Consider the following 9,957-nt stretch of genomic DNA (forward strand, 5'->3'; position numbering starts at 1 on the left):
ATTAATTGCCATCTTTGCAGTGTAATCTGCACTCTTGCTTAAGGTCACCTAATCATGACATATCTCGTCAACTCATCAGCATGGGGAAGGAACACACAGCTGCCACAACAGGTCGAAGTCCCACCAACAGGTGGCAAAGGGCACAGCACCTAGCCTATTTCCCACAAAAGTAGACCTAACTGCCCCTTTGTCTCAAGAAACAACACCTGTCACCGGGAAATACACGACAGCCGATGCAGACATCCCTTAAACTGACAACTTTGTATTCGTTAAAAATTTGTTTAAAGGGGGGGTACAATGGTGTTTCATGTATTCAGAGTTGTTTACAGTGTTAAAGAGATGGATTCTCATGCTAAACATGGGCAAAGTTTTAAAAAAATATTTTGGACGAATAACGGAGAATTTCTATGCTGAAAATCTTACTTCCGGGTTGGTACAAGTTTCGGCTGTTTTTTTTTAGATCGTGGATCTAATGACGTAGATCAGAGTGCAACTCCTTATATGAGCATTTCTCTCGGAAAAGCTCGCCCGCGAGCACGTCGACTAGAGGAGAGCGAGACCGCGCACATCAACGCGCTTCAACAGGAAATCATCGGCAGCGCTGCATAGGATTTGTTCAAGAATGTCTCCAAAAAAGTGTGTATTTGGATGTGAGGGAAAGCTTACCGTGTTCAGTTTTCCAAAGAACCCAGTGTTACAGGAACAGTTGATGCAGTTTGTTTTTCCGGGGCAGCAACGGAGTGTAGGAAGTGCGGTTGTGTGTTCTGGTCGTTTCAGTGACGAATGTTTTATTAACAAGGCTCAGGTCGACGCTGGATTTGCAAATCGTTTGCTATTAAAACGTGGAGCGGTCCCAGTGATAAAAGACCCCATTCATGTAAGTACAACTGGATCAGATTTCTGTCTTTTGCTGGAAATCAAGAACTACCGCTTGACTCTATAGCTCCGCCTCCAGGACCTCGGCTTTTTCCGGAGAGAATCGGAAAGCTGTATTTTTCTTTTCTAAATATAATAAAACTAAACACTTTTTTGAGATATTAAGGATGCACTACTACTCTATAGGTACTCAAGATTAACATGAGATTAGGTGAAACTGTGCATGTTATGTACCCTTTAATCATTTATTCACCCTCGTGTCATTCCAAACTTGTATGATTTCCCTCATTCTGTGGAAAACAAAAGAAGATATTTTGAGAAATGCCACAGTGATTTCTTTTGTCTCCACACTCAATGGTAACCAAAACTGTTTTGTTACCAACTTTCTTCAAAATATCTTCCTTTATGAACTTTAATTTTTGGGAGAACTATCCCTTTAAGATATACTTTCAGGCAGACCTTTAAGTGACCACATTACCAATGTTGACATCCGCTTTTTATAATGATCACAAACCACAGCTGCCTATTCAGCGCATATGATCCACCACCGCACAGGATGCTGACCCTTGCTAATGCATGTAGATCTAGAAAAAAAAAAACGCACTTTAAATGAGTTTCCAGGTCAAAGTGGCTCATCACTTTGCTATCTCACGGCAACAGTGTCCTCTCCATCATGTCATTATGTTCTGGCTCCGGTAATTACCACGTAAAATCCAACATTTCAGGCTCCAGATATAGCAGGATGGCGCTCCATCAACGTGGACAGAGAATATTTTACTTGACAGGCACGAATAAATGAAATACTCATGTCACCTGGAAAGGCGATTTCCCCAGATTTAGTGACTATTACAGCACAAACCATATGTCGACCCAGTGACATCATCGGCAGCAAGCGCTGTCCTCCTCATCCCGCACGGTAGTCATGGTGATGATGTAAGGTCACGCTATTCCCATCCATGTGTCCGGTATCACATAATCTAAGGGGCATGACACAGGCTTAAAGGGTTAGTTCACCCAAAAATGAAAATTCTGTCAGTAATCACTCACCCTCATGTTGTTCCAACCCCGTAAGGCTTTCGTTCATCTTCGGAACACAAATTAAGATATTTTTGATAAAATCTGAGAGCTGTCTCACTCCTCCATAGGCTTCTATGTAATTGAAACTTGCCAGCCCAGAAAGTTAGTAAAGACAATGTTTAAAATAGTCCAAGTGACTACAGCGGCTCAACCATAAGTTTATCAAGCGACGAGAATACTTTTTGTGACTTTAACCTCACGTAGTGAGTGAGTTCACGTAGTGTAACAGCACAATGCTTCTGGCTTGTACGTCAGAACTTAGGCTCACTGTTTTAAACATTGTCTTTACTAACTTTCTGGGCCGGCAAGTTTCAATTACATAGAAGTGAGACAGCTCTCAGATTTAATCAAAAATATCTTAATTTGTGTTACGAAGATGAATGAAAGTCTTACGGGGTTGGAACAACAAGTAATTAATGACAGAATTTTCATTTTTGGGTGAACTAACCCTTTAATTCCCCAGCGGCCAATCCAGGAGAAACAATGACAATCCAGGAGATATTAAAACAATGACACAGAGTGGAAAGTGGTCAGATCAAAGACTTAAGCCGCAGTCACAGATTTCGAGCATACGAAATTTCTTCAGACACTGCAACGGTCGTGATATGATGTTACTTGATGATGTCTTTTTTATAAACATGAATTCAACAAATAGTCATACACTCAAAATGTAAAAAAAACAATGCAATCTACTCGACTTTACTGCTAAAATATTGTTCTTTTAATACAGCCAAGAAGTCGCGCCCGTTACCTATCAATCTTCTAGTGGTCACACGTCGTCACATGATGCGACTTTGCAGCTCAGAGTTCACCAAAACTTGAACTTAGGAACGCATCAAAATGCTAAACTTTTTTCCGCATTTTGCATTTGCGGTCTGACGCATTCGCATGCGTATGAATGGAAGTCGATGGAATGAAAAGTGTAGTGTGACCGCCCCTTTAAGAAATAAGTGAAAAAACCAAACCAGCCACATTTGAAAGGGAACTCCAGAGAAAGGAGAGTTACAGCTGAAACTAGTGGCCCACTGGAAAGGTCAAAGGTGACCGTGCGAGGACAGGGACAAAATGGGACACAGCTGTCCATTTCTAACCGGAGAAGATGACGGACATGACAGCTAAGAGCACAGCTCAGAGGGCATGAGAAAGAAAAAGAAAGGGAGAAATTCGTCATGCCGATTTCAGTCTCTCCGACAGGGAAGGTTATGGATACGCAGAGATGGGGAGAGTGACACCAAATCTGTGCTTTTGTTGCTTTTGTGAAGAGAAAAGGTCAGCTCGTTCCTAAAGGATACCTATGAAGTGGTGTATTACAGCGTGAAAGTTCGAGAGGGAATGATAAATGCTGGAAAAACACTGGTCTGATAAATTTATATATATATTATATATATATTATTTATATATAAATATATATATGACCTAACAACAGAATGAGCACAGGCAGAGTGGTTGGTTACCATGCCAACAGCAGAGTACACAGACAGTTGTCTTCTCTTTTTCCCCCTGTTGGATGAAATCCTTCTGTCTAAATGCCATACAGTCTGCATCGACACAAGAGGAGGAGCTCTCCATCTCACCTTGATCTTGTTTTATTTTATATTGCACTTCTCGCTAATAGATATGTAGGCCCAACGTGTTTGATCCACGAGTGCGCGGAGGGGAAGGCCGCGTCCACGCATCTAAACAGGCCGTAAAATTCCCATCATCTCCACCTGGATCGAAACACACTCACACACACACCCATGGATGCTAATCAATAGCAGAACAGCATCACTCGGTGGGCAGCGGGGCGAAAGCAAACCCACCTTATTTACTGCTAATGTGAACTCAGCAATACTACACTTGAGCTATGCCTCATCCGCCGGTCCGTTCAAAACACACCGTGTTCTCGAAGTCAGTGGGAGGCGTTGGTGACCCCTATGATTCAGTGGACATGCTAAACTCATGAAACGATCCATCAAATTGAGTCACGGCCCATAATCTTTCCTCCTTCCAGCCATTCGGCTCTTCTCGCGGCTGCAGTCACATGCTTCCACACAGTTCGATGGTGATGAACAAAAAGGGTTCGCGGGGCTGACAGAGGCAGAGAAATTTGAGAGCGCAATGAGAGCGAGATAAAAGGGGTGAGAGTGGGAGCAGGACGGAGCAAGGAGAGAAACAAGGAATACTAAGAGAATGGAAGAAGATAAGGAGAAGAAATGACAGGCAGAGGGTGTGAGTGATGGGGGGCAGAGGGAGAAAGAGAAGGAGAGACAGATGGACAAACAGAGACAAGTAAACAGAAAGAGAGAGGGGTGCCACAGTAACAGTCTGGTGTTACGTCAAACCTTTGCTTGAGATCCCATACAATATGAACACACACACCGCATATCCCTTTTCCAAACAAATAACTATACCCTTTAATGGAAAGACATGGAGAAAACATGCCCGCACATTTGGGCTAAAAATACACATGGCCAAAAAATAAATAAATAATTGCACGCTTCAAAAACAGCAGGCGCAGATTCTAAATGATCCACACAGACAAATGCAACACAATTGCTGTGACGTCCTCGCTCTTGAAACAACACACTCAGAGAGAAGTGTTCTTCATGTTCGCTAATGGACTTCCTTACTGCCCACACGCACAGGCTCAGTGCTACATCAGCATTCTACACCATCCCGTCTGGCCATAATGTTCTAGCAGGGTTCGCTCAATGTTCCCCTGTTCCAACTTGGCTGATGAGACATGTCTTAAGTGTTTTGGAAGACAATTTTGAATGGAAAGAGTAACAAAAGAGACTCCGTGGCTCTGTGATGCTGGAGAATTCGATCAAAGTCTGGCAATATAAAGATGCTTTCAATTTGTGATGCACTCACTGAATGATTGATGATCATTGGCATCTTTGCCAGTTTCGCTTTTGTTGCCCCAATAAGAGCAAAAGCTAGATTCTTTTGTCCAAATATTGACACAACTTGAACTTGACTAAGATCCAAGATCCAACTTTTTTTCAATCAGAAAGTTCTAAACAATGCAGGGATTTACAGAGCTAACACAGTGGATCCTTGTCTTTAACTTATAAGATGCAATTTGTCTTTGACGTATGACGACAGCAAGGTTTTTTTTTTTTTTCAAGTTCTAGGTTTTGTTTTGCTTTTTTTTTGTCAAACGTTTTGTCTTTGAGAAAACCCATAAGACTGAAAATACAATTCCTTGATGTTTGATTGCTGCCAGATTTTTTTTAACCCTCTGAGGTCTGAGCTGTTTTCTGGGCCCTGGAGGTGTTCTGACATGCTCTGACATTTCTGGTTATTTCTGTTACTTGTGACATTTTCATGGCTAAAGTCTAATTACACTGTATTCAGCACAAACTCTGCTACAATAATATATCAGCAGCATGTATGTAAAAGTTTGTAGTTTTGAGATAATGACATTTATGCGTGGTTTGTGAAAATACAAAAAAAAATTCTCACTGAAATAAGGCCATGAAACCCCTACTGATTATTTCTTCACAAGACTTTTGAAAATTGTATGACGTAGCCTAGAATATTTGCTGCAAAACTATGTGAAAATCATCCTGACTGATCATTCAGAGAAGACAATATATTGATTTAAAAAATTTACGACGTGTTTTGTGTGAATAAGCCTTATGCGAGACCTCATTAATATGTATGGCTTTTCTCACCTGAGAAAGACAAAGACACTCCCCTAACGGCCCTATTAGGAGCTATCAGGCCCCTATCATTCTGAGCAAGCTTGCACAATACTGTAAATGAGGAGATTTAAAAAAGAATGGCTTTTAAATTGTTTGGATTTATTTACACAACATAATCCAAATAGACACAACAAATGGCAAAAAAGCACTTATTGAAAGACAGAGACCTTTGTGCCATTCCTAAAAACATTGTACCTTTCATTTCCAAGGTGTTTGATTTTCACTTTACCATGTTCATGTTCCAGAGACTCATGTGAATGTTGAAGTCGGCAGGACTCAGTGGCATCTGGGCCCTGAAAAAAAAGTGAACATACTGATATCAAGAGAAAGGCCTGCACGATTTTGGAAATAAATATTACGTTTTTTTAAGTTTTGTTTTTGTTGAAAGTTTTGTTTCGCAACAAATGATGCTGGATCCTAGTCTTTTGCCGATAAGAGTGAAAATACAATCCTCTTTGATGCATGACTGCTGCAATATTAGTTTTTTTTTTTGTTGTTGTTTGTTTTGTTTTTCAAGTTCTGAGTTTTGTTTTGTTTGTGCGTTTGTTTTGTTTTTTGTGTATGTATTGAAATTTTTGTTTTGCATTCACACCTCTTAAAAAATATGTTCTATATAGTATGAATGAAATTCGGATGTAGCCTATACATCTGCCATGTTGTCAGTGTCATATCATATGGCGTCAGTTGCGTCGCTTCAACTCTATTCACAAATCCTCTCACGTGGCCTCATGGGATAGTAAAGTGTCCACTGAATGCGCACTTCAGAATCTAGAAGTAGTAGGTCATATGGGTACTTTTCGCCTATTGTTTTATGAATACTGTGAATTCGGGACATACTCAGCTCACACACTTCACTGTAAAAAATGATCGTAATTTTAACGGTAAAAGACTGTAAAAATGCTACAGTGAAAAACTGTTAATTGGTTAACAGAAAGTTTCCGTACTATATACGGTAAATAACTGTGATAGATCTAACGGTACATTTAATGTAATTTTACTGTAACATACCGTTAAATTTACAGTTTTTGAAAGTGAAAAAACAACTCATTGTATAATTTACAGTGAAAAACCGTAAATTGAAGTGTTCCCTGTTCCCTGTTCCACAATTCCCTGTGACACTTCACATTTGATGTATTTTTGTTGAAATAACTATGTTTGTTTCTTCATAGTTTTCTTCGTTTTTTCTAATCAGTTATGTACATTAGGGGTTTATGTTACATTTAATGTTGTTAAATTAATGTTTATTGCATTTTTAAAATTTCATGTGTTACCATGATGGTGTTTAATGTTTGTGTGAATGACACTGTGCAGCTTCTATATATATTAGTATTAACTTTCTTGTGGAAGAACTGCTTGTGTTGAGCTTTGATTGATCATGTGACTCTCATCACTGCTGTGATTGGTGGTTATCAGTGTACAAAACAGATGGTAAATTAACATTATATCATATTACTGAAATTTACTGTTATATTTACTGGTTTATACTGTAAGATTGACGTTGTTCAGAATAGCACGTACATTTTACAGTTTAAACCAGTAAATATAACAGAACTCCAGTGTGTTATATGCTGGTTTAAACTGTAAAATGTACATGTTATTCGGTAAAAGCAATTACTGTTTTGTTGTATATTTTACGGAATTGTTCTGGTAACCCCAGCTGCCAGTTTTTTTCCGTAAAAACTACGGGATTTTTTTTACAGTGTTGGTTATTTTTTTGCCTATTATATAGTATGGAAGTAGGCATATTCTGACGCAGCACTTGTCTTTAATTCATGAGTGTGAAGATAAAATTTATCTTTGATGTATGACTGCCACAAGATTTATTTTGTTTTGAGTTTTATGTTTTGTTTTGAAATGCTGGTGATGTAACAATCTGCCTAATAACTGCTGCTATCCACTGAACATTAAAAATTCATTTTATTTGTAACAATTCATATCTAATTAGTGATTACACTGGTCTACAGACAAAATACTTCTGAAATAAATGTAGTCAAACTTTACTTCTGGGTTACTGAGAACAAAAACGATGCTTAAAATTGATGATTGGCTCTAGGTTTCAAGAAATGCTATTGGGTCAGTATATACGGCCCTTGACTTGAATGGCAGAGGAAAAGTGATTTATAAAGGGAAGGGATCCCATTTTAATTCAGAAATGACTAAAATACACCTTTGACTGGATCTATGAATTAATCTATGACTGGTTTTGGACAGTATTTGCTTTTTAGGCAAAACAACGAATAATGCAATCTGATGCTGGTGTTGCGTCATACATGCTATACATTGCATCATGTTATTCCTAAATTCCTGGATGATGCATCATAATGAAACTTACATCACTCTGCTGAACAAATTGCCAAATATCAGCTCTAGAAAACATCCAGAAGGGGTGAAAAACTGGACCACAGCCCTGCAGATTTTAAGTCCAACCCTGCTCCAATACACATATCTGTAGTTTTTAAATACTATACAAAATCTACATAGATCTAAAATGTAAAAACTCAAAATATTTTGGAAGCAGTAGTCAATCAGTTGTTTAATGATCATATGCACATCAAAATACATAATAAATAGCACATTTTATCTCTGAAGCAGACGACTTCTAAAGAATTGTAGACCATGAATATCTACTCATCCCCAAATATTTAAAATCAGATCTATAACAAATCATTTTTGTAACCTTTGCCACCCTGCATTTTGTTTCTCAAATCATAGCATCTATTGCAAACATGAGCTGACTTTTATTCTTCACTCTAATTAAATATTAGACGTTCTGATTGAATGTACATTCTGAGATGTACTGCCACTGGAATAAATGAGTTAACATCAACAAATCTTGTTAGGCAGAAAATATCTATCAGGATTTTCAACCACTCACCAAAAGTAATAACATCAATGAAAATCACATTTTAATTGTATAATAAGAGACTCAATCATAACCCTTGCCACAATTTGAACACTGCCGGCTGTAGTTGTTTGGCATGTGAGGACATTTACTCTGTTCTCTCCCAGCCATGTGAGTGCTGGAAACCTTTAATTTAAAGCGTTCTCATTACATACATACCACCTGCAGCCTCTGGAAAATTCCCTAAACTAAAGGTGATGTGGTCAGGGTTCGCCTACTATAAACAGATTACTACCTAAATACCAGTCCATCATCCCTACCCTCTACTCTCACCTTTTCATTCCCCGCTCTCTCCATTTCAGTGCTCCTCTTTTTCAGCCACTGCCTTTTGCTTTCAACCTTTTCAACCTCTATTAAATTTTCATCAACCTCTTTACTCACCTTCTTTTTACAGTGTCACAAAATGAGTACAACTTAATTATAAGATTTAATGAATTAACAACAGTTAATTCATTAAGTATCAGCAATTAACAATAGGCTACTTGTATGCATTTATTCCTGTAAAAAGGATAGTTGACTCACACAAAAAAATGTAGCTTTAGAGCATGCCACTAACAATGGCAAGGCATTTTGAGTGAACTATCCGAGTGTAACAAGTTTATAATTAACATTAATGTGAACATAATAGTAGGGTATATTTATACATTACAATTAACAAAGAGTAATGCTTTAAATATGGCCTATATATACCTAATGCACTGACTAATGTTATGTTGTGATGTGTAGCCTAACCATCAAATCTTTAGCTTATGTTTCTGTGACACCCAAATGATGTCCTTTGAGGGAGGGTTAGTGGTTCAATATAAAATGCATTAATTTATGAAAGAAACTCCATATATTTGGCATGCAGTGCATATAGCAGCACATTATAATCTCATTATGTAAGCCACAGATATGCACAGATTTCTAAATACAGTAATAACACTTGTGCTGTGACAGTTGGTGTGTAGGTGGAAGTTAGAAGGGAAAGCCCTCAGAGGTTGATCTCACACGCGCGCACACACACACACACACACACACACACACACACACACACATTTCATTAGTGCATTTGTCATTCTATGCAGGCCTTGCAGAACAACTTTGATTCTACTGACTCAGCTGGTGGAAGGACCGTGTGTGTTTTTCATGGGAGGGTGTGCTGTGTGACGACCTGCAATGTGCGAGCTTAAATGTTTCGTTTCAGGGCTCAAAAGTGTCAGCTGTTGCGATACATCATAGGATGCCACGAGCACTGAGAGCAACACCCATAAACACACAATGCTAAAAGCGTTTAGTGACCTTTACTTTAGTAGCCTATACTCATTAACCAATAGCAGTTAGCTTTAGTTCCGCGTTTCCCTGTTCTTTTCACCTGAGGCTTTCCTGCTACACACACTTCATCTTTACGTATTCCCTCATTCCCTCTTC

Source organism: Squalius cephalus (assembly GCF_949319135.1).
Source record: "Squalius cephalus genome assembly, chromosome: 15".
Lineage (NCBI taxonomy): Eukaryota > Metazoa > Chordata > Actinopteri > Cypriniformes > Leuciscidae > Squalius > Squalius cephalus.